Genomic DNA, 23,093 nt, shown 5'->3' on the forward strand with positions numbered 1-23,093 from the left:
TTTTTTACGTGAAAATAGCAAATTTTTTGTGTTTTAAAAAACTCATGAAAAATCGAAAACTGCAGAAATTGTTCAGGTTTATTGCTATATCGCAAACATACAATTTTCCGAAAATAAGCGAATTCTGAAAATAATTGACTTCAAATAATTTGTTCCAGTTTCTTTCAAAAACTATATATTTTTCATAAAAGTCATTGATAATCCTTAAGGTATGTTCACACCAATGCGCAGAAAATAACTATATTGGGAATTAAAAATATTAAAAACCGAAATAAAACAGAATAAATTGAACGAAAATCGATATAGAGTCACACAGATAACACTGTTTCGAGGTTTTTTAAACCACTAGTGTTTATAAAAAACCTATTTGTCGGTTAACCGAAAATTGGTCTTTTTAGAAAACTGGTGTCATATATGTGTAGAAAATATAAAATGTCCAATAAAGTATATACAGCTTTAAAATTTGTAGTTTTTAGTAGTCAGTAATGGTTAATATTAAATAACTATAAATATACAAAAGTGCTAAGTCCATTTTATTTTGTAAAACTTTCAGAATTATTTTCTCAACCAAATGGAATTGAGTATAAATATGTTACTAAATATATAATACTTTGCTGTGATTATTTGTCATTATATATCATGTACCAGGTACATTAGGGTGGAGCGATTTTTATTTTTTTTCGTATTCGCTTTGGAATACCTGTTAAAAGTTGCGTTTTTAACTCTTAAATATACACAAAAAAATTCATTTGGTAGATCGTAAATATAGATTATAATAATACAAAAATAAATGGCTCTAGAAAACGGGGGGAGTGGAAGTCCCCAATGTCCTCCTTATGTATAGTAGCCTTGGATGTCCTCTATCAGTAAAAAAAATAACCAAGTGATTAGGCCCACTTTCATAAGCTACAAGTACGATTTTGTGGATTGGGATTGGGTTGTAAAACATATGAAATATGAATTTAATTTTTTAAGTAAAAATTTAGTTTTTTTTTTAATTATTGGATGTAACTTTATTGACCTAACAATACATGAAAATATTTATGTTCAACATAAATTAAAGTTTATAAAGTATAAGGTTGTTTAATGACCATATGAAAAATAGGAAAATGTTTGATTTTCAATCGTGTTGGGGTACCTCAAAACATCAAAATAGGTAAGTCATCTTTCGTACGTTTAACTTACTCATTAAAAGGCCACTTTATATCGCTATTCCATTGAAAACAAAAAACCAAAAAAAAATTTCATACATTATCGCTCCACCTTATTGTACATGTACGTTAGGCTGGCCCGTCTTTGGATGAGAAACATGTTTTTTCGAGCTACACTTTCACAAGAGGTATTAAAATTTGCGTAATTTTACACAGATTACGGTAAAAGTAAAAAAAAATCGAATTACATGCCATCTTGAGGGCTCTACTTTTGAAAACGTTTTTACAAACCTGAACCGTATGCATACAATTTTTTTTTATTGATATTGTTACGAAATTGTACTTGAATTCAAATATAACGATTTTAAGGGCTGATTTAAAAGTAGCATAATGCTTTCAAATAACAGTGCTGTAATAGCAAACTGTAACATATCTGTGGGCATTATTAAATAAAAGCTTTCAGTTGATTTGATCGTAAGTTGGCAACGCTGTATTCGAATATTCAGGTAAAGAACATTGTAGAAAGTACACCACAGATGGCGTATGTATTAGAAACCTCTAGAAAGTTAAAGAGAAATCTAGAATGCAGATGGCAGTGTTATAAATAGTGGCAGAGGTTGCAGTCGTTAGTAGGGTTCTATAAGTCGATTGTTCGATTGTTCGAACAATCGACTATTTCCTGAAAAAAGTCGAACAATCGATTATGTTATCTCAAAAGTCGATAAAAGTCGAAAATAGTCGATAAAAGTCGAAAAAAGTCGAATAGTCGACTTTTTAGATTGTTAAAAAAAATATTGCACTTGCATTTTTTGTAATTTTTTATATTTAAATAATACATAAATAAATGTTTATAAAATAAAGCTTTTTCTACACTAAATTCTTACAACATTATTCTAACTATTATCGCCTTGATAAATTTCATTTTTATTGCTAAACATTACAAAAGACCATGTATTTTTTACAAGAAATGGTAAAAAGTTTAAAAAAGTCGAAAATAGTTGGAAAGTCGAAAATAGTCGATTAACTAAAAAGTCGAAAGTTCGAAAAGTCGACTTTTCATAAACTACCAAAAGTCGAAATTTCGAAAAGTCGACTTTTTAAAAAATGGCAAAAGTCGACTTTTCGACTAATGATCGTTTGATTAATCGAATAATTTCTTTCGAATAATTATTCGAACAATTTAAAAATGGCCATTTTCGAATAACGAATAATTCGAACAATTTTATGTAGAATAATCGAATAAAACGAATAAATGTTCATATATATTTAAATTTATTAAATTGCTTAAAATTTTTCATAATTCCAAATTTAAATAAGTAATAATGACTCACAAAAATTGTATTGTTTCTGAAATTTAACAAATAACTAAAGACAAAGGGACTTTCGATTTTTTGTTTTGTTTGTTTATTTTATAGTAAAGTCTAAAAAACAAAAACAGTATACTTAAAAAGTAAGTTATTAAAAAAGACATTACTTAAGTAGCAATTGTAGTTTTGTATAGCCCTATATATTGTTTATATACATACAAAACGTTTTTACTATCATACTGTAAATAACGTCAAAGTGGGCTATTTTCCATTGACTTAAGAACATTTAGATCTATATTACTTCCAAATTTTATTATGATGCCTGTAACTGGTCAAATTTTAAATTAATTCAAAGTTTTAATTTTTCTTGATGAAAAATCACCATTTTATAATATTGTTAGTTTTCAAGGTAAAATACGTCCAAAAAACACAAAATTAATTCATTTCACTAAAAACCGATATCAAAAACTTATAAAAAAGTTTATATTTACTCTTCGAAGCTCCACAAAATGTTTTTTCATATCTTGCATCAAGCCGGTCTTGCGTGATCAATATTGGATAAAGTGATGCGCCCGGATCATACCGATAATGATTTACCCATTCTTCGTTATTCCAGCACAATAGAGAAGTATACACTCGAACATACATTTTAAACAAAAAATTTTTGTTTTAGAGTCAAAAAATAATAAAAAACTAAAATTTTTAAGCTACAAAGTGATTTTTGACAGTTATTTAGAATGCCTAGATACGTTCGGATTGCATTGATATGTTCACAGGAGTTATTTACCGTAGCTACAACTTTGCAGAATATTGTCATTGGAAAATTAGGAGTCCTTGGAAGTTATTCTAAAAAAAGTAAAAAAAAAATTTTTCTTCCTATATTTTTTCAACAAAAGTGCATGAAAAAGCTATTTTTTGGAAAAAAAATGTTAACAAAATTTATTTGGCGGACTCTTACCTATATTATTGCCATATAAAGTTAAGCCGTATCACAAAGTCTGAATTAGCTGTTAACCAAAAACTGATGACACCTTTTTTAGAGGCCCCACTGATTTTCAGAGACTTTGGGGGCCCATAAAAAAAATCGGTCACCAAAATGGAAAAACTGAGTATAGGGTTTTACTACTCTTTGGTAGTAGAGTCGAACCTATACTTTCATGATCTTGTGTTTTTCCAAAAGTCGTAACAAAATTTGGTGACATGCATTTTGTATATATAAAACTTATTTGGAGCGGAATTTGTGGAGATACATATGTATATAAATTAAACATTTATGACCGATAAAGTCCGATTTCGGAAGGACTAGATGAAATAATGGACCGATTTCAGCCAGTTTCAATAGGCTTGGTCCGCAATCTTCAAAATTGCGACCTGTACTCTGCGCACAAGGTTTACATGGACAGCCAGCCAGACGTATGGACATCGTTTAATCGACTCATAAAATGATTCTAAGTCGATCTGTATACTTTAAGGTGGGTGTTAGACTAATATTTTTGGGCGTTACAAACATCTGCACAAACGCATTGTACCCTCCCCACTATGCTCAGTGGGGGATCTGAAAAAAAGTGGAAATAAATCTGTAACTTCTAAACGAATAGCCCGATTTTAATAAAATTTCCCATGGCCAAGAGGAGGTGTTGGTAAGATTAAGTTTTGAATTTTTATAATAACAAGGGGGGGCCGAGCCACAATGCCCCAAAGTGGGGCACCTCAAGTATATCAAAAATTAAAAATGATGCCAAATTTCTTTGCGATCCGATCTACTAGATGAGATCTACAAAACATTGCTTTAGCCATATATTATCTCTTATGCCACTTTAAAACTCCGTCCTTCAAAAATATTGCACTTTTTCATACTAAAATTTTTTTATAAATTTTCTTAATATTTTATCATTGGTTCTGACTAGTCACATTAAGAAAATTTATACAAATGCTTTAGTATGAAAAAGTGCAATATTTTTGAAGGACGGAGTTTTAAAGTGGCATATTTTTGAATCTAATTAAGATATTGACTTGAAATTTTTTTTTGTAAGACCAAAAATTAACTTATCTAAACAAAAAAATATAGCTCGGAAAAAATATGGATCAAATTGTTCCTAATATTTGCAATCCTATTAAAATTTTGATATAAATTTTAGTTTTAGAAACTCAATGAATATGTAATAAAATCTTTATTTATTAACGAAACTCAATGAAATTTTCAGCGTTTTTTAAGTTTCTCATTCGAAATAACAAGGTGTAAAAAAACCTGTCAAAAGGTCAAAGGGAATCCCGCAATTCCTAAAAATTGGAGCGAAAATACCAAAAATGGTATTTTTACAATTTTGTCTATAGGGTCCACATTTCCTTCGGGGCTGGGAAAATACTTTAGGGATAAATAGGGAACACATCAGGGTTTCCAAAACTGCTTTCCGTTTTCTGATCCCAGCTTAGGGATTTTAGAACATGTGGTCCAAAGTTGAAATTTTGATAAAAAATAGGTCAATTTCCAAAGGGCGTAGGGCCGACATGTTCGAAAAATAGGACATGTTTTTTATACCAAAATGTTCTCCGTAAAGAAATTTTATAGAAAAACATAAAATTGTTATATGTTCTTAAAGAAAGTTGTTTTTTAATAAAAAAAGAGTTATGTCACCTTCTTAGGATAATGACAGGTGCACCTTGGTACATAAGAAATGAGAACATCCATAGAGACCTACAAGTACCGTTAGTTAAAGATGAATTCAAGAATGTCCGTGAGAAATACATCATGAAATTGTGGAACCACCCGAACCCGCTTGCAAGACATCTCACACAGACCCAAACAAGATCAAGGCTTCGTAGAGCCGATCTACCACCCCGCTAAGATGTGGCCCATATGAACATCAACGCTCCCGTCAGAGAGCATTTAGTTTTAAGTTTAGTTATAAGATTTTTATTACTTATTGTCAGGCCTAAGTAAGGCAGATTCGATAAATAAATAAACGTTAAAAAAAAATGTCACCTTTTTGTCCAAAAAACAGCAAAAATATACTATTTTTTTAATTTTTAAATTGAAAATCTGTTAGTTTTGGATTCGTAATTGACATTGCTCTGAAATCTTTTGTATGTTGTTGGTAATTTAGTTGTCTAACTAACAAAAAAAATTCGAGTCCATTCGGTTGAAAAGTGCGCCCTATATTTTTAAAAAAGCGGACCAAGGTATGGCAAAATTTTAAAATTTCAATTTTGAAATGCCTATAACTTGAAAATTATAAGAGATAAATAGCACACGCATGTTTTTTTCAAGATCTAGCCGAGCGCTTTCCAAAAATATAAAATTCTTTGAAATCGGATGGGAAACAATAAAATGGCACGTGTTTAAAAATTTTACATGTCGAAGGTACCCTACTTTGTAGGACCCATTTTAATAACTTAAACTCGAATACTCCTTGGCTACGCCCAATTCAAATTTTATCCCGATCGGACCAGCCGTTTAGAAATGCCAGATTTATTTCCAAAAAATTTCGATTCTGCCCCACTGTGCCCTGGTACACAAAATACTAAAGTAAATCGCACAAAAACATATTGCAAAATGAAAAAGAAATAACACATAATATTGAGACATTTAAAACAGTAAGAAAAAACCGTACATCTTCTATATACACTGTCTCAAACAATTGTCCGTACCCTATACAGCTGAATATATATTTGATTATAATTCGAAAAATACTTATCCGATTCGAATAAAGTAAATGGTTTTTAAAAGTCCAACAAGTGATTATAAAAATTGCCAAGTAATAGTAAAATAAAAATAGGTTCACATTTATTTATAATAAAAAAATTAAAACTTATTCAAAATATTAACTCAAAAAATTTTCCGTACCCTATAAATAAATTTACACATCTATTTATAAAATGCATATTATGATGATGTATGATGTCCTTAATATTTAATGTGGTGTCCTTTAGCAGCAATTACGTCTCTTAAGTGATTTTTCATCGATAAAGCCAGTTTTTCTGTAGTTTCTGCATCAACATTTCCTTATTAGTTATTTTATGTTGGCCACAAGGGGTTAACTCAATACTACGTATTGAATATTTCCCATCCTCATGGAAAATATCTGATATAGTTATGATACCAAAACCGGGAAAAGATGTCACTCAAGTGACATCATACCGTCCCATTAGCCTATTGTCAATATTCTTAAAACTTTTTGAAAAGTTGTTGCGCTTTGACGAAAATTCCATTATTCCTCATAATCAATTTGGTTTCAAAAGGAAACATAGTACTGTCGAACAGATACATCGGATAACTTATTCGGAAAACCTTCGAGAGCAAGCAGTATTGCTCTGCATTATTTATTGACGGCGGCATGAAATAACCCCCACGAAATAACGCCCCAAAACTATTCAGGTCTTATTTCATATGAAATGTTTGTATTTACTTTTGACAAAATAAAATACTGCAAATGAAAACTGTAATCCAACAACATGGACAGTTGCAATTTTGGGAGACATTTGAAATAACATCTACCATTAGCTTCATATCGTATTAACTGCATATTTTGAGATGTTTGCATGGAATAAAAACAATGCTTGTTGCTTTCTCATTTTGTGTTGAAATCTCTTTTAAGAGTTTTGGATGAAATAAAAACTGTATTTGAATACGAAATATTTTTGGGTTTAATAAGATTTTTGAAAATATTGGATTGTAAATATATTTTGAGTTATCACGCGATTTTTTATTTTTTACACAATTTTTCGCCTGCGGCGCTTGGTTCCAAAACATTACAGTAATTTACAAAACAATATTTCAACTAAACTGGTTTTAAATTAAACCTTATTAAAAAGTTAAAGCAGACTAAATATACAAATTTTAAAATTAAAATCTTTTTAATTTTTATTTATTAAAATGTGAGGAAATAAATTGATTTGTTTTCTCGGAAAGTATTTTCAAACACCATTAGAAATTGAGGGAAAACTAGAACAATATATTTTAACTTACTAACATACAACATAAGTTCATATATTTTACGGAATGATGATCTTATTAAGCTCATTGCAGAGGTATCGCCTCATAATATTGCTGCAAAATCTTCGCATTCGTCCCTAATTATATTCAGAGCCTTTAACTCCTTATACAATTCTTTTTCGTTCTTGTGGTTGTGTTCAACATAATTCTTGGCAAGTAAGCAGTTACCAGCTGTTAGCACACTTACTCTTGCCTTGCAAGTTTTATTCCTGTACTCTTATTTACTTGTACTATTGTATACCGATTTTTTGACATTCTGAACCAAAAAAAGTCATTCTGAACCCAGTTTCAATTCCAAAATTAATTTTTATTCTTTACAACTTTCTTTACACTGATATCACATTTTTTTGTGAATGATAAATACAAGTTGTTAGTATATCGGAACATAATTTACAGATTAATTTACGTTTTCTTTATAAATTAAAAAATGAAATTATCCCCCAAAATTTATATTGGTGACTTATTTCATAATGATTTTTTGGGGTATTATTTCATATGAAATAATCCCCCAATTAAAAAAATGAAATAATACCACAAAAATGGAAATAACTCCCCAAAAATCGTTGTTGTTGCTCTCTGTACTAATTTTTGGGGGGTTATTTCATTTTATTTTTGGGGGATTATTTCGTGGGGGTTATTTCATGACGCCTTTATTGACATATCTCAAGCCTTCTATAAAGTCTGGCACGATGGACTAATATACAAAATTACTAGATTAGTACCTGCGAATATACATAAACTGCTTAAAACTTACATACAAGAAAGATCTTTCCAAATCAGATCAAAATATGTGATCTCGCCACGTCGCAAAATATCCGCTGGTGTACCACAGGGAAGTATTCTAGGGCCGTTCATATATACTGCAGATATGCCTACGAGCACACTGACTCACACATCCACATTTGCGGACGTTACCGCTTTTTTAAGTACACATGAAAACCCCGCTGGACAAATGGAAAATTAAAGTCAATGCAACAAAATGTATTCACGTTACATTTACTCTAAGACGAGAAAGTTGCCTTTCCATACAGATAAATAATATCAAAATTCTAGAACAGAGCCATGTGAGATATCTCGGTATCCATCTTGATCGCCGTTTAACATGGTCCCACCATATTGAAGCCAAGGGTACACAAATAAAATTAAAGTCAGTTCAATTGTACTGGCTAATTGGCCCAAAGTCTGCTCTAGACTTGGAATACAAAGTGATTTTGTACAAAACAATAATATAACCAATATGGCTAAGTATACGGCACTCAGCTATGGGGAACAGCCTCCTCATCTAACTTTGGAAAATTGCAAAGAAAGCAGTTAGCACAGTTAAGGACAATAACAGGTGTCCCAAGGTACATTCGCAATAGTAATATCCATAGGAATCTCCATGTCCCCGTAATACGCGGGGAGATCAAACTCTCCAGTTTAAACTACTTACCTTTCAAAACTATTGGATCATCAAAATCCCCTTGCCAGGAAGTTGCTGTCATTTGAGGGTCATAGATAGAGTTATCGACGTATACAAAAAACCGGTTTTCGAATAATTTTTAAAAATCGGTTATTCGGTTTTTAATTGTTTTTTTGTCACTTTATGAATTGAGGTATAAATTATACTTAAATAATTTTTTTTTATTAAAACTAATTAAATATTTTAAAAATTAATTTAACATAACTTAAATTTCTTAACATAACTTTAAATTTATTCCAAATTACACAGAATGTTAAATCCAAAGAAAGGATATAATAGGAGCCGCAGAACAGAAAGTACTTTTCGATTTTTTTTACAAATTGATTTTTTTGGTATTTTTATAATACTTGGCTTGAAAAAAATCTTATACGCAAAATTGTCGAATGAAATAAGATGAAAACGAGCCTTAAGAAATAATGACAATGATGCGCGAGTTGTTAATCAACCCAGACCTACTTTGCGATTCCGCCTTGGTCTTGATGTATAACTTGTTAATTCTTCTAAAAAAAAATATTCGATTTTGTCGAATAATTCGAGACAAAAAACCCGGTTTGTCGAATAACTCGAAAACCGCCCTTTTATAAAAACCGGTTTAAAAAATCCGAAAAATTGGAAAAAACCCGGTTTTTCGAATAATTCGAAAACCGGTTTGACCACTCTAGTCATAGAAGACTGAGGCGATTGGAAACACTGGATCTGTCCAGATAATCATTTTAACGAGCACTCATGTTGAACATTGCACTTATTGTAAATTTCTCAAAAGAAAGATTCAATAAGGAACAAGTAAGAGTACTATATTCGGCCGTGCCGAATCTTAAATACCCTCCACCTAAATATGATGGTATAACAACTGAAATAATATAACAATTGTTAGAAAGGCTAGTTTACGCAGAAGATATTTTATTTCAAATGTACAAAAAATTGTATCTAATTCAACAATTTATAATCGAAATTCTTATTAGAACGTACGAAATTTAACAATTTATATACTTAATAATTAGTTAATACGTTTGGATCAACATTTTTCCATTTTAACCTCAAGTGAAGAAACAGAGTATAAAAAAGGGTATACAAATATTTAGACAAATTTCAAAATATTTGGTTGTGGGACTTATGTGGGCGCTATGGCCTATTATGGTTCGATTGTCATAAAATATTTTAACGTGATTTTTATGTATTTATATGAGAGCTGTGGCCAATTATGGACCAATATTCACCAAATTCAGTATTATGATTTTGTAATTTGAATACAAATTACTGATCTGTGTACTATTTTGGTTTAATATATGGATGCTATGACCTATTATGGTCCTAAGTATTTGTGGGCTAATTCAGTAGAATTTCATATAAACAACGCTATTAACAAGAGTGGACTTTATATGGGAGCTATGCCGAATTATGGACCAATATTTAAAAAATCTTGTAGTACGATTCTTGGATACAAATTACTGATCGGTGTAAAATTTTGATTCAGAATAGATTTTTTTGAATATTTGTGCAGGTTAATGTGTTTTCCTGAAGTGATTCTTATATGGAGGCTATGACCAATTATGGGCCTATCATCATAAAATTTGGTACATCGATTTTTGTATATATTGAATAAATTTGTTTCGAATTTCAACCTGATAACTATATTTGTAAGAAATTTATTAGGATTTTAGTGATTTTCGAGAGTGGACCTTATATGGGAGCTATGGTTAAATATGGACCGATATTCACAAAATCCAGAAGTATGATTACTGGATACAAATTACTGATCTGTGCGTAATTTCATTTTGATATCGATATGTTTTAAATATTTTTTAATGGGCCTTATAGGGGAGCTATGACCAATTATCGGCCAATCTGCATAAAATTTGGTACAGTGATATCTTTGTATATGAGCATAACTTTTTAGCATGATAAAGGTATTTATAAGAGATTTATGAGTACTTAACTGATTTTTGGGAGTGTACCTTATATGGGAGCTATGGTCAAATATGGACCGATATTCACAAAATCCTGTAGTATGATTTCTAAATATAAATTAGAGATTTGTATAAAATTTTGTTTTGATATTGATATTTTTCAGATATTTATGTAGGTTAATGTGTTTTTCGGAAGTGGTCCTTATATGGGAGCTATAACCAATTATTGGCCTATTTATTGCGACTATTTATGACGAATTTGAACTTAATAGCGATATTAATAAGACATTTATGCTTATTTAAGTGATTTTCGGAATTGAACTTTATATGGGGGCTATGGTCAAATATGGGCCGATCCACAAAAAATTTGGTGTTGTGATTTTGTTGAGCACAAAACTTATTTTTCCTGAATTTTGTGTGGATACTGCAATTTGGTAGGCATTTACAGACCATAGAACTATTTTTCGGGAAGATATTTGTATTGGGGCTGGGAGAAATCATTTACCGATTCCTATAATTTTTACCAGAGTTAGTACTTTTAATATAAAAATAACGTATGTAAAATTTTATGGTATTATCTGCAATATATTTGCACATATAACAAAAACAACTTTAAAATTACCATGTTTTTTTTTAGGTTGTCTCACATTTTGGTTCATAACTCTGGTTCCACTGAACCGATTTTGCTGATTTTCAATACCAAACTGCTTAGGAGAACAATAAACATTCTTCTTTCAAGTTTACCAATTTTGTTTGTCTATTTTGTGTTTTACACAGACATACAGACAGACCTACATAGCTCAATCGACTTATAATTTCATAAGGATCAATAATATATATACTTTGTTGGGTCTCAGATGAATATTTCTCAATGTTACACAAGGAATGACAAACTTATATATACCCTCATTCACTACTTATGGTGGTGGAGGGTATAAAAAGATTAAAGTTTTCGAAAGTGGTCCCTATATGGGAGCTATAACCAATTATGGGCCGATCTTCATAAAATTCGGTAGAGTGATTTTTATGTTTATGGGGATTATGTATGTCGAATATCAACCTAGTAGAAATATATGTATCTTCTTCTTTTATTACAAATCCACTGCTGGATATAAGTGATCACATGCATATATTACAATAAATTGGTTATTAAATATCATTTCTAACTTAAATTATTAACAATATCACGAAATTCGTCCCGTTGTCCTGCTGTATGAATTAATTCGCCTATAGTTCTCAAGCCCATCCAATTTCTTATGTTACGCATCCACGACATTTGTTTTCGGCCCATTCCTCGCCTGCCCTCTTTCTACCCTCTAATATCAGTTGCAATAGCTCGTATTTGCTCCCACGTATAATATGACCAAAGTAGGCAGTTTTCCTTTGTTTAATAGTGGGAAGTAGTTCACTTTCACATCCCATTCTCCTTAAAACTTCATAGTTAGACACTCTATCTACCCACGATATTTTTAGTATTTTTCGGAAGCACCACATTTCAAACGCTTCTATTCTATTCATAGTGTTGATTTTTAATGTCCATGTTTCTGCACCATACATTAGTACCGACCAGACGTAGCATTTCTTGAAGCGGAGCCGGAGGCCAATGTTGATTTCTTTACTTGAAAGAATGTTACTATGTATATTTAACGTAAGTTTTTCTTGCCATTTCTATGCGTTTTTTATTTCTGCGTCAGAATCCCAGTCCTCATGTAGCACACATCCGAGATAGACAAATCTATTGACTCTTTCTATTTGTTGGTTGTTTATGAATAATGCAGCATTCGAATAAGATGTATTGTTTCTACTTATTATCATAAATTTAGTTTTTTTTTATATTAAGGCTTAAACCATATATGTATGTTGCTTTGTGTGCATACTGCTTGTACAAGCGATTGTAAATCCTCCATATTGTCAGCCAATACTGCCGTATCGTCTGCATATCGGATATTGTTGATAAATTGGCCATTTACCTTTATTCCGGTTTCCATAGAGCTGAAAGATTGTTGGAAAATAACTTTTATCGTGTTGTACTCTATCGAAGGCTTTTTCGTAGTCCATAAAACATACAAATACATCTTTTCTGACATCGAGACAGTTTTGCACAAGAACTTGTATGCTAAAAAGGGCTTAACGCGTACCCATTGCTTCTCTGAAACCAAATTGTGTACGGCCTATAAATTCTTCACATTTTCCATCTATAATCTTGACACTTTCTAGGGTTATTTTTCTTCGGTATTGTTATGAAGGTGGATTTAAGCCAGTCATCTGGATATACATATACCAGTGTCGTATATTTCGTTGAATAGTTTCATGAGAATGTTTAAATTATCATAATTTAAAAGTTTGATTAATTCCGCTGGTAACTCGTCACATCCTTCTTATATAGCCTTCTTAATTTCATCCTTTGTAATTGGCGGTCCAGTGAGTTGTTGCACATTTATAGTATCATCATTCAAAGATCTGGTGTCGTCCGAGAACAGGGATTTAATATAGTTTTCCCATTCCATTTTCCTATCATCATTACTAGAAATAATTTCATCTTGATTGTTAAAAAGTACGGTATTTGAGGATTTTCTATGCAATCCACACGTTTCCTTTAACTTCGTATGTAAGTTAAAATCGTCATGTTTTGTTTGGAGATTTTCCATTTCAAGCCAGTTATGCCTCGCTTCTCTTATCCTTCTGCGTATAATTTGTTGTATTCTATCGTATTCCGTTTGGTTATTGTTCCTAAATTTCCCTCTTTCCTCCATAAGACCCAGAATCTCATCTGTAATCCATCCTTTCTTTGGCCTTTTCCTCCTTATACCAAGTTTGTTTCTAGATTCAGTTTTCATTATTTCCGTTGTTCTTCTCCATAGCGTGTACACTAGACATGCCCTTAAAAAATAGATTTGCTTTGGATGGATCTTACTTTGTTCGTTAGTAGCTAAAAGTAACTACTGCAAAATTTAAGTGAAAACGGATAACTAGAACACGTGCCGGAAATCGATTGGAAGTTGTAAAATTGGGTAAATAATGGTACTTTTTCCGATATCTTAAAAAATGTCCTATTTAAGTACTGTTTTTTAAATATTTTCAATAAACCTAAGCTTTTAGAGAAAATTTTGGAATTTTGTTAAGATATCGGAAAAAGTACCATTATTTACCCAATTCTACAACTTTCAATCGATTTCCGGCACGTGTTCTAGTTATCCGATTGCACTTAAATTTTGCAGTAGTTAGTTTTAGCTGCTAATGAACAAAATAAGATCCATCCAAAGCAAATCTATTTTTTAAGGGCATGTCTAGTGTACATTCCTTTCGTTGATTTGGTCGGATTGTAGTTTTTCATTTATTTGTAATGATAAACTGTTACTGACTTCTGCATCCTTGAGTTTTTCTACGTTCATTTGTTTATTTGAAGGCATTCGTTTAATTGAGGCTAGTTTTATACGAATTTTCGTTGCCAATTAGTTGGCATTAAAGTCTCCAATTTTCATAAGTTCTTCCAGTTCCGAGTAAAAGGATTCCAATTCCACATCATTGCTATCAGATGTCGGTGCATATACCTGTATTAAATTTAGTTTCAACGGTTTCGCGTTAAATTTAATCAGTAAGGTTCTATCTGAGTATGGAACAAATTGTTCAATACAATTAACATATTTTTTCGATACTATTACCCCAACTCCATTCCTATGTTCAGTAGTATTATTGCCAGAATAGAACACTTTACAGTCATTAGATTGAAATTGACCAGAGTCTGGCCACCATGTTTCGCTTATACTGAGAATGTCAATGCTTAACCTTTTCATTTCATTAATGGTGTTAATGAATTTTCCGGGTTCGTATAAGCTACGCATGTTCCATGTACCAATATTTAATGTATTTTTACCTCCGGGATTCTTAGCACCCTCGAGTTACCGGAGATTGGGTGCCATATATTTGTTTGTTCTAGGGATATATACTTCAGTGGTTTCCCGTTGCCTTCTGAAGGGTGTACGATGTCCTTTCGTTGAGTTTCTTCGCCGTTGACCAATTAGAGAAATTAGTTCGTCCGCCTTTCATCCGCCTTCTGAGGACAAAAGAGCGCCCTATAAAATTCGATGAGCTTCAGTGACTGTTTGACTTCTGGTTGTCACCTAATTACCTGAGACGCACCGGTGTTAGCATGTCCAATCAGGCTACTCATGTTTATGGGGATTATGTATGTCGAATATCAACCTAGTAGAAATATATGTATGTATATAAGATATTAATGTGTACATATTAGGGTGATCGATTCTTCGACATTTTTTAGAAACCGGTTTTCGGTTTCTTCGAAAAATTGCTATTTAATATAAACCGGTTCGGTTACGGTTTTTTTATAATAACCGGTTAACCGGTTTTTTGGAAAAATATTAAAATGCCTAGAAATAAGAAGAAAAAAACTTATTTATTAAAATAATAGTGATTAAAATCATTTTGGTTACTTCTTTTATCCTTCGCAAGGTCTTCGGTTCAAATTTGACCCATTTTGAAATTAATATTTAATTTTTTCTAAAAGTGAGTGGTTGATATTTTTGATATTTTATGAATTTTATTTTATTTCAAATGTCAACAACAATGTTAGGTTTTTAGAAAATTGGCAAAAAAAAGTGTTTATTAACTTGTTTGGACTTAAGGTATTTTGTTACGTACAATTAAGTTACATTTTTTCAGTGGTTTGGTAGCACAACAATATATCTTTGGTAGCTCTATTATATATGTATCAGTCTCTTTTCATCATACTTGCTGAACTACTGTTTTTCTTATCCTTCATAAGGTCTTCGGGTTAAATATTACCCATTTTGAAATTAAAATAGCATTTTTTCTAAAAATGAGGGGTTGATATTTTTGATATTTTATGACTTTAATTTAATTTCAAATGTCAACAACTACGTTAGGTTTTTTTTTAAAAAAAATCTATTTTCATTTCTGTCAAATTTGAGCCGAAGATTGTTAACGTCAGTAAATTATCTCTTAGGAATAAGTAAAACACAGTTTAAATGCTTCGGATTATATCGATTTTTTTTGTTTTCACTTGATGTATTTGTTGGACATATAGAAAACAAAGCATTGAGTATGTTTTCAGGCTTTCCAGATCACATGGGAGATTTTCTAAATATAAAAAGTCTTCTAAAATAGTTGAAGTATTTGTTTTAATTTTTTTTTTTTGATTTTAAATATTTTTTAAGTTTTTAATACACGAAAACTCATAAAAATACACCTTTAGAAAAAACCGGCTATTCGAGGAGAAAAACCCCGGTTTCTTCGATATTCGTAATGTGAGCTTTTCAAAAAAACCGAAACCGACATTAGCAAAAAAACCGGTTATTAAAAACCGGACCGATAACCCTAGTACATATTTAAGTTTTTTTCGGAAGTGAACTTTATATGTGGGCTATTGACTAATAGTGCCCGATGCAAAAATTTTGGTCTCAAAATTTCTCTTTCCACAAAACTTTGTTGTGATTAATTTTGTATGGATACTGCCATTCTATGGACATTTATATATCATAGCACCATATTTCGTGAAGAAATTTTGTATGGGGGCTAGAAGAAATTATAAACCGATTATTATAATTTCCAACTGAATTTATCGAAGGTCACAAAAACCTTGTGAAAATTACCAAAATTGTTGGAGGTTGTCTTACATTATGTTACATAACCCTACCAATTAGATTTTGCTGATTTTCACTACCAAACTGCTTTTATAAATTACTAGCTGACCCGGTGCGCTTCACCACCCCAATTAGAAGAGTTAAATAGTACTATTAAGTCTCCCTTTGTGAATCTGATTGTAAATGTCTAATTTCATATTTCTGGGTCTATTATTATAGAAAATGCAAAAGAAAGTTACCACTAAAGTCACCTTTTGTGAATTCAAATTCATTCAGAATCATGTGTGCATAATTTTAAATTTTTAGGTTTATTATTATAAAATAGTACCATTGCAAAAAACAAATAGTACCATTGATTATCACTTTTGAATTCGCACTCACTAAACCATAACCCGTCAAGTTTGAATTTTAAATTTGTATAGCCTTTCCTATATTATCAACTAATTTTGTTTCTATAACAATTAATATTTAAAAATTATCACAAAACCGAAAAAAAACGAAACAGCGGTTTTGAAATTCTTCGGTTTTTAGGAAACTCTAGGTCCATTATTATAGTAAATTCACAAATGTACATAAGAGAACAAATAAAAAGTACCAAGAAGTATGGCCTTGAATTTTCACTCACTTGGGACCATAGACGCCTAATTTCATATTTCTATGTCCATTATTGCAGAAAATTCAAAAAGTATCATTAGAATATATAAAAAGTACCAAAAAGCCCCCCCATATTTATATGTCCATTATTGCAGAAAATTCAAAAAGTACCATTAGAATATATAAAAACTACCAAAAAGCCCCCCCTTGTGGTTTCCCACTCACTCCCAAATAAGCTTAATTTCATGGTTTTAGGTTAATTGTGAAGAAATTACAAAAAGCCGAATAAAGAAAAAGTACCGCTACAATATATAAAAAGTACCAATAATCAGGCACTTGTGGATTCCCACTCACTCCGGTCCATATAAGCTTTATTTCATGTTTCTAGGTTCATTGGTGAAGAAATTACAAAAAGTACCATTCGAATAAAGAAAAAGTACCAAAAAAGAGTATGCTAAATTTCATGTTTCTAAGTCCATTGTTCTAGAAAATTAAAAAGGTACCATTATAATAAAAAAAAGTACCATGAAGTATCCGCTTGAATTTTCACTCACATAGGACCATATACGCTTAATTTCATGTTTATAGGTCCATTATTATAGAAAATTCAAAAAGTACCATTATAATATAGAAAAAGTACCAAAAAGCAGTCACTTGTAGATGTCCACCAACTCTGGCCCATGTAAGCTTTATTTCATGTTTCTAGGTTCATTGGTGAAGAAATTACAAAAAGTACCACTCGAATAAAGAAAAGGTACCAAAAAGTCTCCCCCTAGAATTCTCACTGACATAGGACCGTGTATGCTTAATTTCATGTGTCTAAGTCCATTGTTCTAGAAAATTAAAAAGTACCATTATAATAAAAAAAAAAGTACCATGAAGTATCTGCTTGAATTTTCAATCCCTTAGGACCATATACGCTTAATTTCATATTTCTAGGTCCATTATATTATAGAAAATTCAAAAAGTACCATTAGAATATAGAAAAGTACCAAAAAGCACCCACTTGTAGTTGCCCACCCACTCGGGTCCATATAACCATTATTTCATGTTTCTATGTTAATTGGTAAAGAAATTACAAAAAGTACCAATCGAATAAAGAAAAGGTACCAAAAAGTCTCCCCCTAGAATTCTCACTTACTTATGACCATATATGCTTAATTTCATGTTTCTAAGTTCATTGTTATAGAAAATTCAAAAAAGTACCATTATAATAAACAAAAAGTACCAAAAAGTCTCCCCCTAGAATTCTCACTTACTTATGACCATATATGCTTAACTTCATATTTCTATGTCCATTATTACAGAAAATTCAAAAAGTACCATTAGAATATAGAAAAAGTAAAAAAAAGCAGCCACTTATGGATTCCCACTCACTCTGGTCCATATAACCTTTATTTCATGTTTCTAGGTTCATTGGTGAAGAAATTACAAAAATTACATTCGATTTAAGAAAAAGTACCAAAAAGTCTACCCCTAAAATTCACACTCACTTAGGACCATATATGCTTAATTTCATGTTTCTAAGTCCATTGTCATATAAAATTCAAAAAGTACCATTAGATGAATAAAAAAGTACCTATAGTTCAGTTCTCACATTTTGGTACCTAAATATTGTACCCTATTCCTAACACAAACTTCACTCAGATACATATCAGCTAACTTAAAGTCGATAAGTGAATAGTCGATAAGAATTAAAAAAAAGTACCATTAGGAGAAAAGTACCAATTTCCCTTTTCTTCCTTGAAACAATCAAGTTCGAACTTTAAAAATATTCCATTTGCCAAAATTGTTTATGCTACAGACATGTCTCAAAATATTAAAATCTGTGTTAATGTCCCCAAGAAAAAATATATTTTAAAAAAAGTACCAAACTGTTTACCCGGATTTGGCCCAATATACACCTTGGCACTCGAGTTCCAAATAACACCCTGTTAGTTAATTTTTGTACGAATCCAGGAACCAATGTTAAAAAATTATCAAAATTGGCTTAATAATTCCAAATATAATGTATTTTTCCGATTTTATCCCCTTTTTGGTACCTTTTTTATCCCCATTGAGGTGGTACAATTTCATTGAAATAAATTTCTGTAACGTGGTGGGAGCTCATAATAAAATATTCGTATGTCTATGTCAAATTATAGAAAAACATATTTTATGAAAAAGTACCAAAATAAACACCATTTTTATCCCTTAAGGGTTCGAATTTCCAAACTTGTATTTTTTATTTTTTGTTAATTAAAGAATACGATTTAAAATTTGTTTCTATGTTTATTGGTTTAAAAGATACATAGGGTGCAAAAAAAGTACCAAAATACAGATTTTATCCTTTTTCTCCCCTAAAAGTTTCGAATTTCCAAAAAGTACGAAACACCTGTCAGCTTATTTTAAAAATGGAGTAACGTGCTATTTTAAGTTTTTTTGTATCTTTATTAGTTTTGAAGATATAAGGTTACCGAATTTACCCGTTTTTACCCTTTTTTACCCCCTAAACGTTCGAGTTTCCAAAAGTCCCTTCTTATCGGATCGTTTTGGGGAGGGAGGAACCCACAGTTAAAATTTCGTGATTCTAGCTTCAGCCGTTTGGGCTGTGCGATGATGAATCAGTCAGTCAGTCAGTAACGTTACTCTTTTATATATATAGATAAACATTTTGGTATACATTTCATTAACAGACAGAATTTCATAAGGATCAATAATATATATGGGTCATTTCATGTCAAGTGAACCAACTTTTGAAATCGATGTCTTCCGATCTGGATGAAATTTGCACCAAGGTTAGTTCTATTGGATAGTAATTCAAACACAATTTTTCAACAAGAGTGGGTCAAAATTTGACATACTTTGTGCCATAAGCATCAAACACTGAACTCCTCTAATGTACATGTGGAAAATATATTTGTTCTTTTTTATGCGAATTCGTGTCATCATTTGAATGGCTTTTTAACCAAATAAATCGGTTCCTGACTATCGAATTTTTACAGTACTTATTGTCATATTTATCATTTTAAACAAGTCTATTCAACATTAAAAATTCTGAGTGTAAATTGCACCGAAAAGCTGCATCATTGATTAAAGCTTGTCTACATTTCTAGCGTTTTTGAAATAAGAGTAGGTTAAGCTAGGTTTAACTAAAATGTGATCTATTTGAAATCAAACTCGTTTGGAGCAGGAAACATATCTACGTTAGAAGTATGAACGAACACATGTAAATATATTCATAATATGCAATAAAAGTTATACTTACATATAATGTAATGTCTAATATCTAATGTATGTATGTACGTAATGAACGTCATTAACGTGTTAAGGAAAATAAAACTTAATGTGTCACATACTGACTTACATACATATATATACATAAATATATTTTATTGTTATATTTTTATATGTATACATAAGTACATATTTATACAAATCTTATGTGTATCAAAAAAAAACTTATTTGTACTAATTTTACTAATCGACATAATAAAAACTATACGTTACGCTTAAAAACGGAAAACTCTTACGCAATATTTACAGTCATGTTCATTTAAATAGCATTGGAAATATGAAATTCAATTCTTATAGTTTGTATTATATTAATTTGCTTTGCAATTTATGGATTTTCGTTGCTCCCAAGGTACAAAATTATTCTCCGTCATCTAAAACATTTGAGTAAAATCGAATAATGTTTAGAGGTTGCACATTTTATTTGAAATATTGAAGAGTTTGGGAATATTCTCACGGAATATTTTGTTCTCGAGAAAAAATTTTCCCAATCATCAATTCCGTGGGAATGAAAAATAAGGGAAAGGGAAAATCGAATTTTCGTTGCTCCCAAGGTACAAAATTATTCTCCGTCATCTAAAACATTTGAGTAAAATCGAATAATGTTTAGAGGTTGCACATTTTATTTGAAATATTGAAGAGTTTGGGAATATTCTCACGGAATATTTTGTTCTCGAGAAAAAATTTTCCCAATCATCAATTCCGTGGGAATGAAAAATAAGGGAAAGGGAAAATCGAATTTTCGTTGCTCCCAAGGTACAAAATTATTCTCCGTCATCTAAAACATTTGAGTAAAATCGAATAATGTTTAGAGGTTGCACATTTTATTTGAAATATTGAAGAGTTTGGGAATATTCTCACGGAATATTTTGTTCTCGAGAAAAAATTTTCCCAATCATCAATTCCGTGGGAATGAAAAATAAGGGAAAGGGAAAATCGAATTTTCGAAGTCAGCTGTTTGGCCTGGCGCCATTTAATATTTTTTACAAAAGTTATTAGTAAAAGATATTTAATTTATATTTCACATAAAAATAAATAAAAAAACAACTAAAATGCATAGTATTGCTTTTCGGATGCTTGCTGAAAATATGTCTTTTGTAGAAGATGAACAACAATTGAGAAATCAAAAAATTGAAAGAAGGCAGTTGCACGATGTGTCTAACCCACTGGAGCATCCGCAATCATTGTAAGAATGTATATGCAGAGATATTTTTCCTTTATTACAATTATTATTTTTTATATTTTAATGTTAGGTTTCAAAAATACTACCGGGTAAATAAACCTGCTTTCAGTTATTTACTGGAAGTACTTACAGAGCACTCAACAGGCCAAAAAACAATTTGCTGTAGCACCCGGAATTAAGCTCAGTGGGTGCTTGCGTTTCTTTGCCGAAGGTGGATACCAAACTGATATTGGCAAAGATTCCGACGTATATTTAGTGATTAATATTTTCGAAACGCACCTTTGCCCGATTTGGATAAATGTGCCAAAAACAGCAACAGAAAAAAGAAAAATTGCGCTTGCCTTTTATAAGAAGCACAATATTCCTGGAGTTACCGGTTGCATCGATGGAACCCATGTGCAAATAATTGCTCCATCGATTAACAAACATCTTTTCTATAACCGAAAAGGAAAATTTAGCTTAAATGTTATGCTGGTAAGATCTGAAAGTGAATGTAAAAAGTGTAACCTCTAAGTAATCTTTTGTTTGGAAGTGTTAAAGTGGTTAATGTTTGTACATTTGTGATGGCGAGTTAAAAATTCGTTATGTTGATTCGTGCCAACCATGCGCATGTCATGACTCTTTTATATGGGGTAACAGCGACCTAAGAGTTCACCTTGAACAAAAGTATTGCTGGGCGAAACCAATTTTTGGCTGTTAGGTAAGATTTTTTAAAAAATGATTATGAAAATTCATAATTTAATTTTTTATACAATTAGGAGACTCAGGATACGCTTTGCAGCCATGGCTCTTAACTCCTCATCGTGTCCCAGAAGATGGATCATCAGAAATGAGATTTAACGGGGCCCATTCAAAATGCCGAAACATTATTGAACGTACTAATGGGGTATTGAAAAATCGTTGGAGATGTCTCCTCGGTGCAAGAGAGTTGCACTACGCTCCAGAAAAAGCTGCCAAACATATGCACACATTATAAAGTAACGGATTCATGCAGCGAAATTACAGACTTAAATATGCCAGAAGAAGAAGTGTTCTACCAGTAGTATCAAGCCAATATTAAGTTACAGCAAACTACAAGAGCTAATATTGGCCATACACTTTTATAATTGTTTATAAATAAATTTGACTATCATTTTATTTTTAATTTTTGTTTATTCAAATATAAAATAAAAGTTATTTAAACATAAAAACAAATTCACTTACATATGTACAAAGAAAACAATTCTTACAAAACAAGGTACATTACATTGTCAATTCACATTACACAAAACTTTGAAAAATATTTCACAAATTTTTTTTCTTTTCATATTTTATTTATTGTATCTTCACAAAATAATGTGAACTATCAATAATTTATTCAAATCTTAAATCTATTTTTTATTTACGTCCCACCACAGTTGGACGAAAAATTATGTTTAATTTATAGATCCTATCATCAGCGCAGGTCTGTTGGATTCCTTCTTCTTATTCGGATGTAGCCATTACTTCTCATTAATGTTCGTGCAAGTGGGTTTGGGTGAACTTCTAACTTTTTCAAATATGACTCCGCTTGTTTTTTTATTTCATTTTTCACCAGGGAGACAGCTAGGTCCTTATGAATGT

At 31.1% G+C, this 23,093-nt stretch overlaps 1 pseudogene; it reads left to right on the forward strand.

Annotated features, from left to right (window-relative positions):
• Window positions 1–21,360: 21,360 nt before the first annotated feature.
• On the forward strand, window positions 21,361–22,467 carry LOC135949012 (putative nuclease HARBI1; annotated as a pseudogene).
• The last annotated feature ends 626 nt before the right edge of the window (window positions 22,468–23,093 follow it).

Source organism: Calliphora vicina, chromosome 1 (assembly GCF_958450345.1).
Source record: "Calliphora vicina chromosome 1, idCalVici1.1, whole genome shotgun sequence".
NCBI classification, from domain to species: Eukaryota; Metazoa; Arthropoda; class Insecta; order Diptera; family Calliphoridae; genus Calliphora; species Calliphora vicina.